We start from the raw sequence: 22067 nt of genomic DNA, 5'->3' as shown, positions 1-22067 counted from the left end.
GGTCTGTGGCTGAAATGGCAGGTTTGTATAGGAAAGAGAAGTTGGAGGAAGGGAAATGAAGCTCCTGGGCTGGAGAAGTTTAAGGTAGAGGGCCAGTAGTGAAAATGGCTGAGAGAAGCTGAAGCCACCGAGTGAACCTACTTTGATATGCTAATGACACCACACTTTGCCATCTGTCCTGAGTTTCTTTTCTGAGTTCAGTTGCGCCCACTCATGAAGACCATCACAGCTGGCAGTTGTCCCCTCACAGAAGGTGTGGGAGGGTCACAGGACCCTCACCCGAGTATCCACTTACTCCTCCAAATGCTGGGAAGGACTAGGGATGGGCTTCATTCACACAGCCATGAGGAAGCTATCACCCATGCTAGGTGAGGACCTGAGAGTCAGGCTGCCTTAGAGGATTACACACATTCTTTTCCTTGACCCGTCATCCATGCTGTCTAAGTTAGTCCCATAAAGTCACTGACTCCTTAGGGTAAGCACCCATGAACACCTCTTACAGCGTCCATCCAGGAGTGGGAGTACATTCTCTCCATTTGAATACGGGCCCGTTGTAGCCACTTATTTCCGGTAAGGAGTACAGAGCCCAAGAGAAGCTGTGACTTCGGAGGCTGGCTCCTAAATATGAATAGAGAATCTGCCTGGATCATTCTGCCGATGACCCTTAGAGCCCAGATAGCACACAATAAGGAGGCTCCGCCTTCCTCCTTCACAAGGAAGCCACACGCTGGGACTGAGCTGACTAGCCAACTGTGGTTTCAACCCTCCGTCGGTGTCAACTGCTGGACAGGTTACTGAACATTCCCCTCAGATGATGATCCTAGTCCCAGCCTCTGATGCCAACAAGACAGAAATGGACTCCTGTCAAGTGAGGGACGCTGTACAGACAGCAAACCTAACAGCAAACTAAATATCGCAGTTGTCTGAAGCACTTGAGTTTAGGTTTGCTTTGTCAGTCAGCACTGAGGGAGGTGGACCTCCAAGCCTGGCAGTACATTTTGTTCCTCAAACACGGTCAAAGTCACCTCTTAAAGGTTCTCAGAGCACAAGTAGTGTCTGTATGTTTGCTCCCAATCTCCACCAAACCTCCTGGCTCCTTATCTGGAGTGCTGCCCCTGCCCTGCAGTACCCTTTCACCCAGGATGAGGTGGCTTCCTCATACCCCAGCACCGTATTGATGAGCTTTGCACAGAGGTCCCCCAAAGGCTTAGTACATGCAAATGGCAGGAATCCAGCATCAAGCAGGGAAGTCAGGGAAAGCAGAGGGTCGCACTTAGGTCAGACCAGGGAAGTCTCACAGGACATGTGAGAAGGGACCAGATCAGAGACTCCCACAGAAGTTGAGCTGTCCTTGATTCTAAATGGAAGAAAGTCCAGAAGCCAAGGAGGCAAAGGCAGAGGCGAAAAGGAGGCCCAAGAGAAGCTGGAGTGAGAAGGAGAAACGGCAGGTTCAGAGTTAGTGTACTTTACAGTTTCTGAGCATTGAATTTAGAGAAGACTCATCTCCTTTCCTCTCAATTAGTAATGAATTAGCAGGCATGAGTAATTCCTACCAACTTCTTCCGTTGTCTCCTGAGAGGAAAATGGGGATGGTGGGAGAGAAGCTGCCTCAAAGCCTTTCCTGAAAGGTATGCCTTGGCTATTTCCAGTGCATACTGGATTTCTCCTTCTTCACCGCTGTGCTATAGTGAGGACCCTTTCCACGTCCCTTTACGACAATGCTCACACCAGCAGTAGCCACTGCAGCTGTGGCCAGACTGGGTACCTCATGGATACTCTGACAGAGATGCTGATGCAGGTCTGAGCCCCATACTCCAGGGGACACAGCAGATGGAGACAGACGGGATGTGTGGCTATAACAACAGGAGAAAATGCCGGGGAAAGAGAAAGCCACAGAGGGGTGGGTTGACAAACTTGCCAGAAAGGGCCACTCCCAGGGTCAAAGGCACCTGGCCCTGCATACCATTTCATGAGGACAGAACCAGGAGACCGTGTCCTTGTCTGCTCTGACTTACCAAATGCTCACTCATAACCAGCAGGAGAGGAAAAAAATGATCACCAGCCAGTGCAAAAAAAAAAAAAAAAAGTGGTAAATGCCATCCCCTGAAGAGGGTGTGGCTTGAGGGTAGATTGACAGTGGAGAAGTGGGGGCATGCTACCTGCATTACAGCCTCCCTCTACTTCACTTAGGGCAGCCATCCTGGTGAACGAAGGTTTGGGTTTGGAAGTCAAACAGGCCTAGGCTCAGATCCTGGCTCTGCACAGAATCTTTGACTACCAATAGGGCTACTCTGAGCCCCAGTTCTTTTAGCAGTACCCAGGAGCTACAACACCCTAGTGGACAGGATTGCCCAAGCACGGTGTTTGCCAAGGCCCCATGCTGGACCCACAGCTGCCCTAACTCATTCCATTCCTCACGCCTAGTAATGAACGTCTCCTCTATGGCTTTCAGTCTTGTGGCGTGAGGAGCAGAAGCAGAATGTGCTACGTTCAGGGTGTTACAAAGATGACTCCTTGCTCCACACACTCCAAGTCCAGCGGGATTCCCAGTAGAAAAAAATGTCTGGAGATTGGTGCATACTACAGCCCTTCCCCAGGAAAATCGGCAATTATGGTAGCATGTCAAAGGCTTCATTAAAGACCTCCTCAGCTTCGTTTAAGCCAATTCTCTCTCTCTCTCTCTCTCTCTCTCTCTCTCTCTCTCTCTCTCTCTACATATGTGCACCCACACTGCACAACACATGAAGATCTGAAGTCAACCCCTCAGGAGCCACCTGCCTTGTTTCTTGAGTCAGTGGCTCTCACCAGGACCTGGGGCTGGTGGACTAGGCATGGCTTGCTGGCCATGGATCTCCAGAGATCCACTGTCTGCGACCCAGCAACTGGGCTTGCAAGCATACAGCCCCATACATGTGTTTTCACCCAGATGTTGGAGACAGACTCTGGCTCTTATGCTTTCGAGGCAAGTTCTTTACTTGCCCGAGGTCCCCAGAACCCGGCCTTCCCTTCTTTACCTTTAAGAAGCTGGTGTTCCATCCCACTCCATCTAAGGGAAGAAAAGGCTCCAAAGTACTTCGCAGAAAGACGGGGAAAGGTAAGCAAAGATGCATCCCGAGGGTTACTACGGTCAGCCACTCTCTATCCCCTCGATCCATTCTCCTTCCTCTCCCAGGCATTTCTTGCTGCTATAGATTGTACCACACACAAGATTTCTTCTTTATCCACACTTCCCCAACAGGCTCTAGACTTCCAGGAGAAAATGTGACTGGAGATCTTTAAGCAAATTATCCCCCAGTGTTTGAAGCAATACCTGGTTTGTGAGAAGCAAGGGGGTATCACGTCTTCAAGATGTCACGGTAACCTGTGGTCTGGAGCACTCAGCCATCAGGAGAGCCACCTAGGGCACAGCAGGTTCATCACAATGACCAGTCTCCATCGTTTATAAATTCCCCTTTGACATGGCTGTAATTTGTGAGCACAGTTCAGCTGCCCCCTTCCTTACTTGTCTCACTCAGAGTGGCCCTGAGTATTCCAAACCCAAACGGCAAAAGTTAAAGATTTGTAGCTATGTATACAGGGGCTTTCTGATGTGATCGAAGTCGTCTACATTTTTATAGTGGTGGTATTTATACAGGTAGAGTTCGTACTTAAAGTCTGTGCATTTTATTACAGGCAAACTAGACCTCAGTAAAAATGACTAGAGGAAAATTCCCTTGAAGACAGAGTCACAGGCATGAAGGTTTTCAAAATAATATCCCGACACTTTGAAGGGCATTCCATCCCGCAAAGTTTTCTGGTTTTGTTGTGCTTTAAAAGTATGAGCACTGACAACATTGTGAGGTTGTTTGTTTACTCAAGGGCCCTACGTTGAAAGGTTCAAAACCCATGTAAATATTTAGATTTGTGTGTGCATGCTAACCTGAGAAGGGAGGGGGAGGGAGGGAGAGAGAGAGAGTGTGTGTGTGTAATTAACATTGCACACACTCTTATAGGTATGTCTCACCGAGGAAGTTAGCAAAGGGGAACTTTCTTGCAGGACTGGATGTGAGGGAGACTCTCAGACATCCAAACATGAAAGTCATGCTCACAACTCCATTCCTCAAACCTAACAAATGTGGAGAGGGTACGGTGGGGAGAGTAGAGGAGAAAAAAGGAGAGAAATTGAAGTGGCCATTAAAGACCTAAGGAAGACTGAGAGGATGCCCATGATGGTAGAGAGAGAAGTCTGGGGCCCAAGGCAACATTCAGTGACATGCGGAGGACAACTGTACAGTAAGAATTCAGGGTTAGGGACCCCTGAGAACTCAGGATAAATGGGAAGGGGTCAAAGGACACCCAAGACACAGTTTTGTTTGGTAGGTTTTCGTTGTCATATTCGTGACTCTTTTTTATTTCCTATTCTAGACATTGGCACTATAGGGTAACTGGCGTTAAACCATAGAAGCACTGGCTGGCCCTGAAACTGCCAGGCAGGTCTGATGTGTGAACCCATGAAGTGATAGCCCAGCTAATGGCTGCTCCTGCTATCACCCAGCTCTGACTTTGTGAACACAGCTCTCAGGGAGGGAGGACTCTGTCCTCATGAGTCCTCATGACATAGGATGGGATTTCACTGGAGTGATTCGGACTGGAGCTGCTTAGCAGGATAAAAAGCCGTAAGCAGCCTGCAGGTGACCTGACTGAGCATCCGCTGTTGACCTCCCAGTGTTTCTAGACGGCAGCTGTCTGTGTCCCAAAGATTGTCATGGTGGACTAGAAGAAGCAGTCCTTCCCAAAGAAAGGAGGGAGAGAGGGAGGGAGAGATGTGGGGGGAGGGGGGAGGAAGGAAAGAAAACAGACAGAGACATTCCTCTCAGACCACATGAGCGTTGGGTGTTCCTGGGTATGCCTAGGCTGCCTTGAGTCCTCTGCTCCCTGCTTTAGCTTCTTTGACCTCAGAGAGAACTTGGGAGACATCTCAGCCTGTCAAATGCTTGTATAGCAGCCAATCAACCCTCAGAACCCAGGGGAGACCCAAAAGAGCTGGGTGTAATGGTGTGCACTTGAAGTCCCAGTACTTTGATGGCAGAGACAAAAGGATCCCTTGGCACTTGCTGGCTACACAGCCTACCCTAATGGAGGAGACCCAGATCCTAGAGAAAGATGCTGTCCTAACAGCAACAGCGTACACCCCTGGGCTCAGAGACCATTCTCTTCCCTTTCCCCTCTAAGCTGGTGCTGACAACCCAGGCTGGCAGGAATACTATTGTGCAGAGAAATGAAGTTCTTGACCAGAAGAGTTTCAAATCACCCTGAACCCCAGGCTAGGCCTGAGCACCGCCAGTCCATAGGGACTCCTGGCGTATGCCAACCAGATCCCACTCAGAATATTAAAATCCGTTTGCATTTCTTTACATGTTTTGCTTTCCCCCTTCACCTTATCATCTATATAACATGTAAATGCTTTAAAAAAAACTCAAACAGTACAGAATGCTCAGAGTAACAAACTTTGGGTTCCGCACCACGGAACAGTCCTTGAAGGGACCTGAGAGTCTGCATCTCCCAGTCTGGCCCATCCATCAATACTTCAAACCCATTGTCCACACCACGGAAATCATTGAGGTTTTTTTTTTTTCTTTTCTTTGGAGCTGGGGACCGAACCCAGGGCCTTGCGCTCGCTAGGCAAGCGCTCTACCGCTGAGCTAAATCCCCAACCCCAACCATTGAGTTCTTTCATCCATTCATAGTGCGCCTCCCCTGCAATTGCTTCTGATTCTTTTTTAATCATCCACAATCCCTGTTTCCATCATAACAGGGATACTGGAGCTGAAGAGAGATGACCATAAACTCAGTCTGCCATCTTGAATTACAAACCCAATCTAGTCCCCTCCTTGTGCCCTTACTTTTTCAACAAATAAAGAAGAGCTCCAAGAAGCATATTTAATTAACTCCTCGTGAATAGAAAATATTCTACACGTCCGTGTATACATTTTCTATGTTCCTCCCACTTGCAAGGTAAGACATTTACATCAGCCCATCATGGGAGCAGGATCATTTAAGAGAAAACCTATTTCATAACAAGGAGTTGGCTACCTCATATAGTTTACTGACCACTGTGCTGAAATTGGAGGACAGTGTGGTGGTGGGGGGTGTTTTTAAACCATGGTGTCATCAAGAACAGCATTAAGAGGCTGTCTATTATATGCTGGGCAGTGGACTAAACTGCCAACCCCCAAAGTACAAACAGATCCTCCTCCTCCCCCAGCACACTCGGGTTATGACCCTGTTATCTAGCTGGCTGAACCTCACAGAGCAAGATGAGCCTCCGACTGCAAGCCTTCGGTCTGATAGTGGTTCCCACTCCATGTGTGCTCATTTCCCTGCCCACAGCTCATCCTCCTTGCTGGCTGGCAGTTGACCAGTGGTTGCGTGCTGAATGGTGAGGTCCAGGTTCAAGGTGCCCTATTGCAACACAGATAAAGATGGTTTCCAATGTCATCTGACATTTCAGAAAGCTAATTTTAAAAAAGAGAGAGGGAGAGGGGCTGAGTTGGTGCCTCTGAGGCCCACCGGAAAGGCTCCCCAGAATTGTAAGAGGGATAGTGACTCCTTCTTACTGTCTTTCCAAAGGGACAGTAGGACATAAAACAAAGATGTGATCTAGGATGAAAGAAAGGCCTGGACCAGCCAGGAAGCCTGCTTAAGCCTCCTGTACCTTCTTCTGGGCGAGCGTCTCTTCCACAAAGTCATTCAGGAAATCAAGTATATTTCCATGCAGGAAGAATGCCTGCACAAGATAACACCCAGATTTAAAATAGCCAGGCTGGGCTCAAAGTTGATGTCCTGAGAAATAAGGACAAGGTAGCATCAGGATTATTAGTATTGTTATGAACGAGAAAACCCCTTTGTCCTATTGGCTCTTGAAAGAAGAAAAAAGAAAGAAAGAAGAGAAAAGAAAGCATCAGAATAATCCTAAAAGGAACACAGAAGCTGCAAGACACCTTCTGTCCCCTCATGGGGAAGGAAGCAGGCAACGTGGGAATCTGGATCTGGGATTCTATTCTCACTAGAAAGAATCTTTGATAAAATGGGATCCTGGGGTGTCCTCTGACGTAAAAGAAAATGTGGAATTTCACTGTGGACATGAAGACTGTGGCTTTGCATGATGCGCCCTCGTTTTAAAGCTGGGGCATAAAGGACAGAAGCAGTGGAAATCTCGAACCCCAAACCACACCAAGAACCCTAAAAGGCATCCTGCACTAGCTGGGCAGTGCAGTTCTGTGATGTTCTGGTTCCCTCATCCCGGGGTGGGGTTGGGGCTTTTCGTTTGGTGCTGAGCACCAGGAATGTGTGAGGTAGACCGCTGCATGGAGCTGGTGGCAGGGTGACAGGGAAGAGCGGGCTGTGAGAGACTGCCTGGGGGAATCAAAATGCACGCATGTGAGACTCTGTGAATTTATCATTAACTAGAAGAATGTTTTCCTGGGCAAATAAACACTTGGAAATAAAATTATCCCTGGTGTTCATGTCAATATATGCTTGAATTCTTTTCTAGAGATTCTGAAAAGCTTTTTTTTCTTTTAAGACAGTAAAAACACTCCTTAATGGAGAACAAGTACCATCTTGTGTTTGGGGGAAGTTGGCTCCCAGTCACCTGTTAGGTTGAAAGGAAGCCGCAGTTGGCCAACGTGCCTTGAATGCATTTATGGCAGGGAAAGGACATTCAGCCCCTTTGAATATGGAAACTTTGCTATCTTATATCCTTCCTCATCTTTGTTCTGGTAACAAGATGGGATGTCAATATTTTTTCTCACATCCTGGAAGGGTTTGAAGATAAAGCCCGTCCCTTCCTGCCTTTAAGCAAAGAGCTGCCAGTTTTTCAGACAGAGAAAATGCAAACTATAATACAAAGACAGTCTTACAAGAGTCCAGAACCTTAGGAGTCTACCTCAAGGGAGGGGTCCGATGGTCCTATCAGTGGGCGACGGCCCCAGGGAGCTCTGGGGGGGACAGTCATATCACCTTTGTCTCTGTTATCTGTTTCCATCTCTTTCTTTTTTCAGGCTTGGCATGTTCTCACTTTTACACCAGCAGGCCAATACATGGAACACATTCTGTAAATGCTTGCAAACCTAGACACTCTCACATGTCCCTGTGGGGAAGGCGATGAAGGCCCAGGGCCGCTTGCAAAGCCATCTCATTTTGCAGTTGGCAGACGACAGCAGCCAACAGACACTAAGTCGCACCACTCGTCCATTGTGTGACAACGTCTACTCTTCTGAGGGCTCCGAGGTAGGAGGTGCCACAGACGTTGCTTGTGCTGAAGTTGACAATACCTGATTGTCACATCAATGGGTTCTCCAAAGCTTATTATCTAAGTTCTGTCGGACTCCTCCATGTCCTCTCTCCTTTCTACCCCACCTCCTACCATTCTCTTGGTCTCTATCACTCTCGCCCTCTCTCTGGCTCAGATAGGGTCTAGCTATATAGCCCAGGCTAGCCTCAAACTCCTACCTCCCAGGTGTCGGGATCACAGACGTCCACCACTGTACCATCTAATTCAACAAGGACCAGCACAGGAATACAGGATGTCACTCCCTCTAGATGTTCTGTTTCTATTGTAAAAACCTTGATAAGAGATGTCTTCTCTGTCCTCCACTTCTTTGACTATCCTTTCCTCTTTGACTCTTCTTCACTCCCAGCCCTTCCGTGTGTGCACGAGTGCGTGCGTGCGTGCGTGCGTGCGTGCATGTGTGTGTGTGTTGATGGTAGCCAAGATGCACATCAGTGCTTCCACATGCAGCTTCCTTTTGTGTCTTGTTTACCACCGGTGGGAGCGTGGATGTTTACTGAGGCCTTCCCTCCTGAAGCCGACTTCATCTCAACTGGGCCTCTCCTATTTCCACTGATTTCCTATCGAGTCCATGCCCCGTCCTACCTGCCTTCCTACAGTATTTTCTGCCTCCAAGTCAAATCTCAAATTTTGTTACACTCCTCATCTGTGTTGGTCCCCTCCGATCCCTGACAGCAGCAGCTGGTGACATCGCCTGGCTCACAGACACAGCCCCCTTCTCATTTCCTATACCTACTCTTTCCTCCCTCTGATTATTCTTTAAACAACAGAGAAGTCTCCCGAGAAAAACCTTTACCGGAGTATGACACTCACACAGAAAATGTGTATGTTGTAAGGATACAGTTTGAAAAGTTTCCCAAGCTGGCAACACTTGGAGGTCCCATAATAAAAACTAGATCATCACCAGCTTCCCCCAAAGGTCTCTGGGGTCCCTTCAGTGGCCACCTGCCACCACCAAGGTAACAACTCTTCCCAGTCCCAAGAGCTCGGGTTCCTTTGCCCTTGGGCTTTGTAGGAAAGAGTGGCAGCGTGAACTGAAAATGGAGACCACAGTCTGCCGTGACAGTGACAAGCCTGTGGGTTCCCACCACCTTGGATAAAAATCCTAACTCAGTCCTTAGCCTACAGTGCCCTCCACACTCCAACTCTCATCCACCTTCCCCATCCACTAAGCTTGCCAGCACAGCGGCCACAACCCAGTGCTGAAGTGCGTCAGTGAGTAGAAAGAGTGGAGTTGCTGAGGCAAGGAATGATGGCAAAAAATGGTTTCTTCTTTTACTGTTCTTCACTCCCAGCCCTTCCTTTCGTGTGTGTGTGTGTGTGTGTGTGTGTGTGTGTGTGTGTGTGTGCATGTGTGTGTGTGCATGTGTGTGTGTGTGCATGTGTGTGTGTGTGCTGTGCTCTCTCTCTCTCTCTGAGTGTGTGTGTATGTGCATGTGTGTGTGTCCTGTGCTCTCTCTCTCTTAGTGTGTGTGTGTGTGTGTGTGTGTGTGTGTGTGTGTGTGTGCATATGCGCATCTGTGTATGGAGGCCAGAGAACAATTTCAGTTGCTGTGGTGGTAAATGTTGTCCCTTATAAGAGTTGCCTTGGTCATGGTGCCTCTTCACAGCAACAAAACCCTAACTAAGACAGTTGCCATCCTCCTCTTTGAGACAGGGTCTTCCACTAACCTGGAGTTGAGAAGCAGGATGAACTGATTGGCCAGCAAGTCTCTGGATCCCCCTGTCTGCCCTCTCTCTCACTCAGTGCTGAGATGTCAAGAGCCCCACCACATTCAGTTTTATTGTTGTTTTATTTTAAATTTATTTATTTGTTCACTCACTTTACACCCTGATCACCATCCTAATCCTAATTCCCATCCTAATCCCCATTCACATGGCCCCTTCCCTCAAGCCCTCCTCTTCACCTTTGAGAAAGAGGAGAGCCTTCACTGGGTACCAACCCACCTTGGCATATCATGTCCATGCAGGACTAGGCACATCCTCTCCCTCTGAGGCAAGACAAGGCAGGGAAGTTAGGGAAACAAGATCCACAGGCAGGCAACAGAGTCAGGGTAAGTCCTGCTCCAGTTGTTGGGGGACCTGCATGAAGACCAAACTGCCCATCTACTACATCTATGCAGACGGTGGGGGTAGGTCTGAGCTGGGTATGCTCATTGGTTGGTGGTCCAGCCTCTGGGCGCTCCCAAGAGTCCAGGTTAGTTGACTCTGTTGATCTTCTAGTGGAGTCCCTGTCCCCTCAATTCTCACTTTTTAGAATTTTCTAGTGTGGACTCTGGGTATTGAACTCAGCTCCTCATGCTTATGTGAGAAACACCTCATGGCCTGGTCTGCCTTTCCAGCCTCCAGCCCGTTTTCATTAACTCAGCAGGCTAGTATCAAAGACTGCCCCTTGAGCTACAGATCTCCATTGTTCCTTCAGGGAACCGAGCCCAGAGTGCAATTACAATCACTTCGAGTGCTTGAGTGCTCGGAGCTCTAGGCATTCCCAGCACCTAGCACCCAGCACCCAACACACACCTATCACCAGCAGGCTGGGAAGGAAGCAGGGTAAGCGTGAGGAAGAAGCAATCCTCTCCAGAAACACTAAAGACCAGGGAAAGGGCAAAGACTGAATGTCAGTGAAGGACTCCACTAGTTACATTGAATGCATGCACATACAAAACAGTCAAATTCACTGTAGAAGCAGGTGTTTTCTTTTTCCTGTAGCCATAGCTACCCCTAAAAGTTCTAGAGACAAAGAAATTTCTTCTTTTTAATCAACTCTTGTGGGTTGATTCTTTTATTCTCTTCAGAAGCCTGGAGGTCATTTTCTAGCCCTGAGTTCCCAACAAACTCATCTCCATGTGGAGAAGCGAAGCCTTGGACTCAGTTTTGAGTTTTGATCCTTCCCGTGGGTTTAATTTGGCAGACAGACAATGGGCTGTCAAATTTCTTTTGGGCATGAGACACAGAGAGCATTAAGCTATGCCCCTGGAGTACCCAGGAAAGAGCCAAGCAAGTCCCATCAAAAATGAGTCAGTGCCCTGGCAGGATGGGAAAGAACTTTTACTCAGGGAAACCCCTGCCCAGGGCAGCTTGGGTCCACCCACCACCCATTCATCCTCTACAGCAACCACAGCTCTTAGGAGACCTTCCAATAAACCATAACGCACTTGCTGGGAGCCACAGAGGAGGTCTGAGAATGAAGTTTCAGTCTGTAGTAGGTCCCCAAACAGACGTACAAGAGACATGGAGAAGAGGACCTGAGGAACATGTATGTATGTGGGGGGGGGAGTTGGATGTGCAGACACCTGTCTACCTTCCCTGAGTGGATCCCTGCCCCCACTCATTGTCAACACTGTCTCCTCTGGCTGTTCCCAAGTAAAGGTCCCTCTCCAGGTTACAGTGTTCCAGAGTCTATACATCCATACCCACAGGTGAGCGTCCCCCATACCCCACTCACTGCTCACAGGCCAGCCCCTTCTTCATAATCAGCACTCATAGGCAGACACACTTGTTCTTACACGGGAACACAACACGCTCCATCGTGGTCACCTCATAGTCCCCTTCCCAGCCTGCTAGGGGACCCACAGAACTATAGGCAACCTTCCCAATCCCCCATCCCTCCAAACATGGCGTCAGCCCCCTGAAAGCTTGGTCCCCTGCAGTGCAGCTCCACCTGAGCCAGCGTTAGATTATTCCCTCTCTCCCCTGGGCAAGGAGGAGGACAGGAAGAGGCAAAAGCTCTTATCCAACACTCAGATCTCTGCATTCCCAGACACCTCAGGAGAAAGAAATGCTTCTCTGCCTTAGGCTGTGAGCACAGTTCTGCCACAGGATTGTGAGGTGCTCCTGTCACTGGTGGTCTGCCTTTACCAATGAAGTGCTAAAGGCATGGACCAGAGTGACACAGTCTGTGTGTACACGCTAGACTGTGTACCTTCCCAAGTGTCCTGAGTCTCTACAACCCTTCCACATCCCTTCTCCCCTCCTGCCTTACGAGTGGTCCCAGCATATTTTGCTATGGTCTTGCTCCATCCTTCTAGGACTCAGACAAAACAGTAAGGACATTCTCTGTCTCCGGCCTCCTTCCTGAGTATCACAGGTTGGATTATGCCTTCCAGAAACACACATTAGCCTACGGACTCCTGGCATCTGACTTATTTGGAAACAGGTTCCTTGGAGCTATAATCAAGATAGTGATTATTGAAATAGAGGAGGCTCACATCCACTGGCTTTTGCCCATAAGAGGACATCTCTTTGAGGAGGAGAACTTCATCCTGAAGCGTACAGGTCCTGGCATCTTGTCCATAGCAAACGCTGGACCAAATACAACTGCTTCTCAGTCCCTTATCTGCACTGCCAAGACTGAGTGGCTAAGGACAAACATGGGAAGGAGAAAGCAGGCCTGAGCAGCATGGGAGCCATGCAGCATTCTGGACCCTGGAAAGGCAAGACCAGCAAAAGGATCGTCATTTCTGACCGTGGGCAACTCTAATTCTTCTGACCTGTAGGCATCTTACGCACCAGACCATTTCTTATGTAGCTCAGGAGACTGCCCCCACACCATCCACCTGCAGTACCCCTTAACTTCTGCTCCCACTGAAGTTCTTTGGGTTCCGTATTTTCCTCATTCCCTCCAAATCCAGCTCAATTGCAGAGTTAAGTTGATAAGTTTGAATAAAAGAAAGTGGGAAAGAAAGAAAGAAAGAAAGAAAGAAAGAAAGAAGGAAGGAAAGAGAGAGAGAGAGAAATGACAGACACACAGGCAGGGACACAGGTGACAGTAAAGGCAGAACCTGGGATAATGTGTCTATAGGCCCAGGATTTCTGACTGTCAATAGAAGGAAGGAGACGGTATCCTTCAGAGTATCCCTTCAGCCATCAGAGGAAAACAACTCTACCCACACCTTGATTTTGTTGTTTTGTTTTGCTTTGTTTTTAAATCTCTGGTCTTGAAACATTCAAGAAGGTGAACAAATTCTGTTGTTTTAAGCAGCCCAGCATGTGGTGTTTTGGTCTGCAAACCCTCTGAGGCTGTAATAGTACAATGGGACCAGGGCACGTTGTTTCAAAGGCAAGGCTAAACCCTAAGTGTCCCGCGGAACCTGGATTGGCTTCTCACCTTTTCCAAGTGCTGCGAATTATACCATGACCAACCGATTTCAGCATCATTTTTAAGTCTCTGTATCCTTAAAGCGGTGGTAACAGCAATGACTGTGAATGGCTGACAACCTTGTTCAGAGAATAATAGGATACCTTTACAAAGTGCTTAGCATGTAGCTTCCCTCTAAGATGTCAGTTCTCTCTGGCAACAGTGAACACGTTTTAACTGCCTTAGTCTACCAGTTTCGACAGGTTTGGTTTTTCTTAATCCAGGGCTCTGGGGAGAGGGACAGTGTCTTATTGCTGATTCTTCCTGGAAAAGAACATTTGTGACCATAAGCAGATAGTTATTGACTAGCTCCCTAGACTGGGTACACTCCATGAGAGATCAAGGGTCAAACAGGGCTGGATCCCCTGTGGGAATAGTTTGTTGGTAAGATCCCTGTGTACAATTGCCCCAAAGGCTCTTGAGGAGAATTGGCCAGACAACAGAGAAGCAGTTCAAGTAATTATGCCGTACTGGGACAAAATGGTGCCGTACTGGGACAATCAAGGTGGGAGGGTGAACGACAGGTCCTGGAGTACTGAGTCAGAACTAAACTTTTGAAGATGAGTAGAGAGGAGCCAACTCCAGGCTCAGGAAACAAGGAAAGCAGGGTGATATGATCAGAGGAATCTGGGGAAAGTTCTGGGTGTGTGGTGGAAAGAAATTAAACTGTGAATGAGAATTGCCTCCCTGGGGGGGACACAGGAGTTCATCTCCGTCTAGCCATCACTGAAGACTTCTAAGCAGAGATGACACATGCTGGACCTTCCACAAAGGTTGCTCTGTAACTTGGGAGAAAGCAGGAAAGTAGTCAGGCTAGAGGAAGGGAGGCTGCTAAGACAAGGCAGGAAGTCTCTGGTTGGACAATGGCGGTGACTAGCTAGAAATTCTGGCAAGGAAAGGCTTGAGAGCTGAGATGGCCCAAGGGTGGCAAGGGGCACCTGAGAGAGTGGAGTGAGGGAAGTGAAGAGGTCAGAACATAGGCAGGGCAGGGCGGGCAGTGAGAGGAAGGAGCCACCGGGCTGTAGGAGAACAGGTGGGAGCAGCGCGCAGGCGCGCAGAGGTCAGCGGGTGGATGCAGTCTGACTGTAATCCATCAGCGGAGGGGGACCTAAAGAGAGAGTGCAAGGAGATGAGGACAGGAATGGGGACAGCAAAGAAAAAAAAGGATCAGTGAGAGGTTTGATTTGGAAGGGAAGCTGGGCAGAGCACGGCTGCCTACCAAGGACAAGACCAGTTCTCTCTGGTCGTGCAAATGGTTGGTGGCATGCTTAGAGAATGAATGGTTCAGGGAGTTGACTGGGAGTGGCATTAGGAATGGCCTCTAGGTTTCAGCCAGGGCAGTGGCTGGTTCCAGGGAAAGAGGGCTTCATTTCTGCTCCTTATTCACTGAAGGGGGTAGTGTGGAAAGCAATCGCCAAACCCAGTGGAAAACCAGTACTCAAGGGCTGCATTGAAATTAGTCCCTCCTGGGCTGGAGGCTGAAGCTCCTTTAGCAGGGTTCCAGCTGAAGAAAAAAAAAATCTTTTCTCTGTTCTTTTTTTCACTCCTTCCTTTGTTGTTTTTCTGGTAGTGCTGGAAATCAAACCCTGGGGCCTGTGAGTGCTAGGGTGAGCTAGATTCCCACACAAGACTGATCTCTTTATCTTTACTAGCTTTTACTCCAGCTCGACACGGGCCTCACTGCCAGACTCCATTTTCCCTGTTAAGAAGTGGGAAGGCTTACTTGACCTAGAGCCTCATGGGTACCTCCTAACGTCCGAGGTGCTAAAGTGGCACAAAACCAGAACAACGTCACGGTCACATGACAGATAGCCTAACACATCTAAACTGTGGCTTTTGAGGTCATTAATCTGCAGCCAGACAAGGGCCACTTGATCTCTAACAGCATTTGTGATGTGGTCCAAGCTGAGTCTAGTCTTTGGATGGGCAGAAGTGTGCACATGTAGTCCTCCCTAGAAGTAGAAGCTTTCTCACAGTAGATGGCTGTCTCAGGAGGTCTAGTAGCCAAGCTATCCTCTGGGTGTCCTGTGCTCAGTCTTAGTAGGAATGAACCCTGCTTTCCCCTGCTCCCAAAAGCTGCCAGGCTAGCAGGGAAGCAAGGCAGGTCCTTTCCTATGTATGTATGTATGTATGTATGTATGTATGTATGTATGTATGTATGTATATATGCATATATTTCTTTTTTTTTTTTTGGTTCTTTTTTTCGGAGCTGGGGACCGAACCCAGGGCCTTGCGCTTCCTAGGCAAGCGCTCTACCACTGAGCTAAATCCCCAACCCCTATTTCTATATCTATATATCTATGTCTATATTTATATATGTGTGTATATATACTCTGGCTTTGCACTAATCAAGACATGAAGTCACTAGACTCTCTCTCATATATATATATGACTTTTGTGAGTGTATACACACAAATACACACACACACACACACACACACATGACCAGATTTAGAACTGCCTAAGAGACAAATTGGTGTGCATTTCCAGGGTGGTTCAGCTATAGGGAGAAGACATCGAGGATGGAAGTGGCCCTCTCCCATTACCTGGGCTCCCATACACTCCCACCATGCCTGCCCTACCCTGCCGGCCTGTACACTTAACCATAATAAGCCAAACTAAACCCTTTCTCAACCTTGGGTTACTTTTCATCAGGACTTATGGAGCAACAGAAAAGTGAACCAATGCACCCCCTCTTTAAATAAGCAAATTGGGGAAAGAGAAAAATATTTTCAAAGTCAACACAGAGAGAGCGTGACAGAGCTGAAAGACCTGAAAGGGAGGGGTCTTCAGTCAGACCACAGAACCGCCCAGAAAAGCTTCTCACCCAGAAAAGCTTCATCAGGTCCTAGGCTGCTGTGAGAGAAGAAAATCAAGGACAAAGGCAGGCATCAAGAAAGGGGAGCAGGAAAGATGTGAGTTCAGTAGCACTCACAAGAGTGTGGCTCCCTGTTCTCCACAACCCTCTGGTGCTCCTTCCCAACTCACACTCACACCATGGCCCCAAAGGGCAACAAGGCAGTGGCCATAGGGATCCCCACACATTCTGAAATGGGTCATCCAGAGCACCGAGTGCTCTTAGCTCCACAAAATGTCCAGTCGTTAGGACTGCAGCCAGGGGTAGATACAGAGACGAGAAAGCCAATTTCTCAGACCCCCTGCTTGCCTTGAGCATTTAAGTTGAACTCATGACCTCAGCTTCCCAGACAACTGGTCCTTCCCAATGGCTCAAATGAGGTTCAAATGTGGAACCCAGCCTGGGTGTTTTGAGTGCCACCGGAGAGCCTGAAGATTGCAACATGGCTGCTCCTCCTGGCTAAGAAGACTCTGCTTTGGTACCTTCCTACTCCAGTCTCCTGGCTCAGAGAGGTCTCTAGACCAGGAGATTACAGCCATTGGCTTTTACCCGAGCCACACCAGAAAGTTCTGGGAGGCCTTTGCTGATCAACCTGAGAGGGTAGGCAAATTCCCTCCATCGGTGACATCAGACATTCGAGTTACCTGGCAACCATGGGAGTTGAATACCAATTGCTTCCTGCTATTCACTGTCACGGCCACATACATAACACTCCACATGCACATCAGGAGCTTAAGATTTCCTTGCCTGAAAGATGTCCTTGAACGCTGGAGCACATCAGAAGTACCCAGAAGTCTTACCAAAGCACTCTGGATCTAATGCATCCAGCTTGTCATTTAGTAGTCTGCGATGGGGCATGAAAATTCGTCTTTACCATAAGCTGACATGTGTGGGGGGTGCAATTGGTTCACAGACTCCATTTTGACAACCACTGCCATCAAGTCAAAGCAAGAACACCCAAGCCTAAGTTCTTCCTTCCTTCCTTCCTTCCTGCTATCTTTTTGTTTCCCAGTGACACAGCTTAACCTCTAGACAAACACATTTTGTGAACAGCGCTGCTAAAAGGTAAACTCTTCCCACGGAGTGAGAAGCTGGGACTTACAGATTTCCCTCCCCGTTCTGGGCTATTTGGGCATGGGGAATCCTCCTGAGAATCTGGATGCACAGTGGGAGTTGGGGAGCCTCCCACCCCAGGCAGATTCGCTTCCTACTTCACTTAGAACACCAGAAGGCAAATAAGGGGCACAGGGGGATAGGGTGTCCCTTTACCTGCATGTGGTTGGTTTGGGCTGGGACTTCTCCCTGCAGACCTCAAGAATCCAGAGTGAGTCACCAATGAGCATCTTCAGATGGGGAAAGATAAGCTAAGCAAACACTCACGCCTACAGCTGCCGTCTCAGGAGCAGCAGACATGAGCTCACCTACCTTCTGCCACCCGCTCATTCAAGTCTGCACTTCAGGCCTGGAACCTAGCAATGGGAGAGCAACAGAAGGAAGGGGGATCTCTATAGTCACAGTAGTTCCTTCACTGTGTGGCCTGGCAAGGTTGGTGTAGAGGGAAGCAGACTCTCTCATCACAGCTTTTTCAAACTTTGGGAAGGTACTCACCCCCTCTTGGGCTTCTCAGAGAAGCTCACCCAAGCATGCATTCCTCACATCAACAGTTTCAGGAAGGCTCCACCTTCCGGGGATTCCCTGTGCACCCATGGTATCCCAAACTCCTGGAGCTGCCACACTCTGTTCCCACATGTCCTAACTGTAACAGTACATTGGATGTGTCAGCATGGCTAGCCTTGCCTCCGCCTGTTCAAACACAACCTAGGGGCCACTATCAAGGTCTGCAGATGTGATTAAAAGGCAGAACTGCTTGACTTTAAGCAAGGAAGATGATTCTATGTGATCTGAGTTGGCCCAAGCCAATCAACTACAAAACTTAGGAGAACTGACAAGACAAGTGTGTGCCTGGGAAACACACACACACACACACACACACACACACACACACACACACACACCATGGACAGCACCTTTGGCCCAAGCCACTGACTCCTAAGATCCTGTTTGTGATAGGACTGCTTGCCCACAATATTGTGTGAGCCAATTCCTTGTACTGTATCATATTATGTGTATGAATGCCTTCTACTGACTTTAGTTTGAGTAAACCCTGAGTTGGACAAAAGAATGTCATCCCCTATGTAGAAGGGGGCCCTCAGAACCTTTGAATATGGTAGCTTACGTGCAAAAAGGAAATTTGAAGGTGTAGTTAAGATTTTAAATTAGGAACATATCCAAGAACTGTGAGGGGGGTTGGGGGATAGGCAACTATCTTATCTATGAGATAAGAAGGGGGAGGGAGAGGGGGAGGGGACAGATTTCAAGACACGAAGTCATCATCTTTGAGGATGGACAAAGGGATGGGACATGAAGAAGTAGAGGAGATCGTAGAAGTGGGAGGCGGTGAAGAAACCACTTGGCACCACATCCTCCAAGGACACAGCTATCCCCGCAGTAAGTCCTCGCTTAAGTATCATGGCTGGAGTCATTGGTTACAGCAGTGAAGACGCAATTCAGAAAGATCCCTCGCCTGTACCTTGCTGCCCTCGTTCTGGAGGGACCTTTTTTCTGTGTTAAATGACATTTGGAGGAGAGGGACAATGCGATTAACCAATTAATTAAGCTGTAGCCAGCCTTCTGGCTGTCTGCTGAGCTGTGGTCAATTGAGAAGTCTTCTAAACCTCACTTCCAGTTTCCTCTAAGGTTGTGGTTTTGTTGGTGGTTCCTTAGAACCGGCTGTGACTGCGGAGTGCAGAGTGGGCGAACCATTTCCATTTTGTTCTTTGTCCAAACAATCTGCCCACCACCGACGCTTAAGGAATTTCCCACTGTACCATGGACCACACCTCTTCTTTGGTGTCTCTTTGTTTGTCCTCCGTCCTAACACAGCGCGTCTGGATTGCCCTGTCTACCCACCTTGCAAGAGCAGTTCTAGAAGATGGGCCCCTGATGGACCGCATGATTCAAGGAGACAATGCCAGTATGGTGTCCAGCACGGGGAGGGCCACTAGACCCAGCTGAGACAATTAGAGTCCGCCCTGGGATTTTTCAAATTGCATCTAAATGAATGTTCGGTGACAATAGACATTCTCTGGCTGCTGGCTGTGACTCTGTCTTCCGGAAGACAGAGCTTCGTGAGGACAGAAGGACAGTGAGATTCAGAGATACTCTAGTCCACCTGATCAGGTCTGCCATGTACTTCCTTGCTGGATGTCGTGTGCTCTGTTCTGGGTATATTCTAGCTGTGAGTCCCATTCATTTGTAAATATTACAAATATACCACAGTCTGGCATTCTTCCTGCCTTAGGCACTTGTACTTGTTATTAAAATGGGTAAATCATCATTATGTCTTAGTCTCTTGGTAAACTTCTGCCCCTTGATGTTCAACCGTTCTGTGTCATGTGCTTTAATGTTTATTTTTGGGGGTTTTGGCTTTGTGGTTATTTGTTTGGTTTTGGAGTCAGGGTTTGATGTAGCACAGACTTGCCTCCAACTTACTGTGTAGCCAAGGCTGGCCTCGAATTCCTAATCCACTTGTTTCCACTTCCCAAATGCTGGGGTTATAGGTGTGACCTTTGAATGTATTAGCTTATGTGGAAAAATGACATTTGAAGGCATGATTAGGATGTTAAATTGAGAGCTTATCCAAGATGCATGGCGCTCTCTCTCTCTCTCTCTCTCTCTCTCTCTCTCTCTCTCTCTCCCCCTCTCTCTCTCTCCCCCTCTCTCCCCCCCTCTCTCTGTGTGTGTGTGTGTGTGTGCGCGCGCGCGTGCGTGTGTGTAATCACAAAAGTCTTTATGAAAGAGGAGAGAGAATGAGCTGATAGATTTCAAGATGCTAAGCCACCATCTTTGAGAATGAAGGAAGGGGTGGGTCATGCAGGAATGTCCTGCATGTGACCCTCACATTCCATCGTTTTGGATGTCCCTTTTCAAAAGCAATTTGACTCTGTTTTTTAACTTAACCTGAGACTCTCTGGCATGGAACTAACAAGGTAAGCCATTTGCATGCCATTCTTTCTCTATTTAGTAATTATATCATGCTTCACTGAAGGGGGTTTGCCCCACAAGCTTCCATTGTTATAGCCTTCGATTAAATTTTTTATTATCATTTTTTTTTGGTTCTTTTTTTCGGAGCTGGGGACCGAACCCAGGGCCTTGCGCTTCCTAGGCAAGCGCTCTACCACTGAGCTAAATCCCCAGCCCCTTATTATCATTTTTTTAATTCTACGTTTTATTCTCCTCTCCTTCGGAAGACAGATGCCTAGTGACTTTGTACTGATTACTCATACATCTCAACCCACTTACCATCACGACCACTGACAGTACCAATTCTTGTGGCATTACACATTTACTGCTGTGCAACCATCACCATCAGTGTCCACCTCTCGGACACTTCATCTTGTGCTACTGAAACGAATACTCACTGGAGAGAAGCTCCCCACACTCCCTCCACCCCTCCCACCCTGCGAAACTCCCATTTACAGCCTGTATGTATAACTTTAGCCGTGTTACAGACCTTACTTAAATGAAGTCTTTTCTTTGTCCTTTTGTGGTTGGCACACTTCACTGAGCAGAACGTCCTCCAGGCCCATCTATCTATTTTATCGCTTGCTTGAGCCTGTCTTCCCTTTTGACGGCTGACTAATGTTCCACCCTGTAGCTATGTCTGGTTTGCTTGTGTGTTTATTTATTGGTGGAGCCTTGGGTTCCTTCTACTTTGGTGCTGCTATGATCAGGGGTGCTTAAATATTGCTTGGAGACTCCGCTTCCAGATCTTTCTCATGTAACGTCCTAGTTTCTTTTCCATTGCTGGGATAAAGTACCTGACCCAAAAGCAAAGTAAAGGTAGGGTTTATTCAGTTTACAGTTCCAACTGATTTTTGTTCCTAGGTCAAAGAAGTTCTTCATGTGCCTGTATGTGAACCCTTACTGCACATACATTTGCATGTATTTGCACCCATTCCTTAGATTGCATTTTGTGTTTTTAATTTTTATTTTATGTTTTGCCTGCACTTATGTCTGTGTACGGGTGTTGGGTCCCCTGGAACTGGGGCTATCGAGCCGCCATGTGGTTGCTGGAAATTGAATCCAGGTCCTCTGGAAGAGCAACCAGTGCTCTTAACCACTGAGCCATCTCTGCAGCCCATAGATTACCCTTTCTAAGATGCCATCGACTGTGTCATTTGACACACAGAAATGTTTAAAAATTCAACGTCATGTGACTTAACAATTTTAATACATATCTGCTTATATTCTTTTTTTTTTTTTTTTCGGAGCTGGGGACCGAACCCAGGGCCTTGCGCTTCCTAGGCAAGCGCTCTACCACTGAGCTAAATCCCCAACCCCATCTGCTTATATTCTTGACATCACATCTAAGACAGCTTTGCCCAGCCCCATGTCACAAAGTTTGGTCTCCATGTCTTCTTTTATAGTTTTGGGTCCATTTGAGCTAACTTTTATGTAGTGTAAAGTCTGTCCATCTCGTGGTCCCTCAGTTGGCAATTCAGTGTAGTTCATTCTGGGGTTTTAGTCTTTCAGAGGAAGCTTCTCACCCCAAGATGCCATTAGACACTCAGATCTCAGCTCTCCTTGGGGTGGTAGACCAAGTTTCCCTTTCGCCAGCAGTCCCAGCTTTATGGATGCATGGGACCCCCTGCCTCGCATGTCATCTTAGGTAACCCTAC

At 48.0% G+C, this 22067-nt stretch overlaps 1 protein-coding gene across 2 annotated transcripts in view; it reads right to left on the bottom strand.

Moving 5' to 3' along the window:
• Positions 1-22067, bottom strand: part of Slco2a1 (solute carrier organic anion transporter family, member 2a1) — an 84185-nt gene that overhangs the window by 41253 nt on the left and 20865 nt on the right. Inside the window, exon 2 of one of the 2 annotated variants that reach the window (XM_006243655.4) lies at positions 3311-3397. The gene's annotated coding sequence lies outside the window, so the exon portion shown is untranslated. 2 annotated transcript variants of the gene reach the window in all.

Source organism: Rattus norvegicus, chromosome 8 (assembly GCF_036323735.1).
Source record: "Rattus norvegicus strain BN/NHsdMcwi chromosome 8, GRCr8, whole genome shotgun sequence".
In the NCBI taxonomy this organism is placed as follows: Eukaryota; Metazoa; Chordata; class Mammalia; order Rodentia; family Muridae; genus Rattus; species Rattus norvegicus.
The sequence above is the reverse complement of the archived record's forward strand: the minus strand, read 5'-3'. Positions and strand labels throughout refer to the sequence as shown.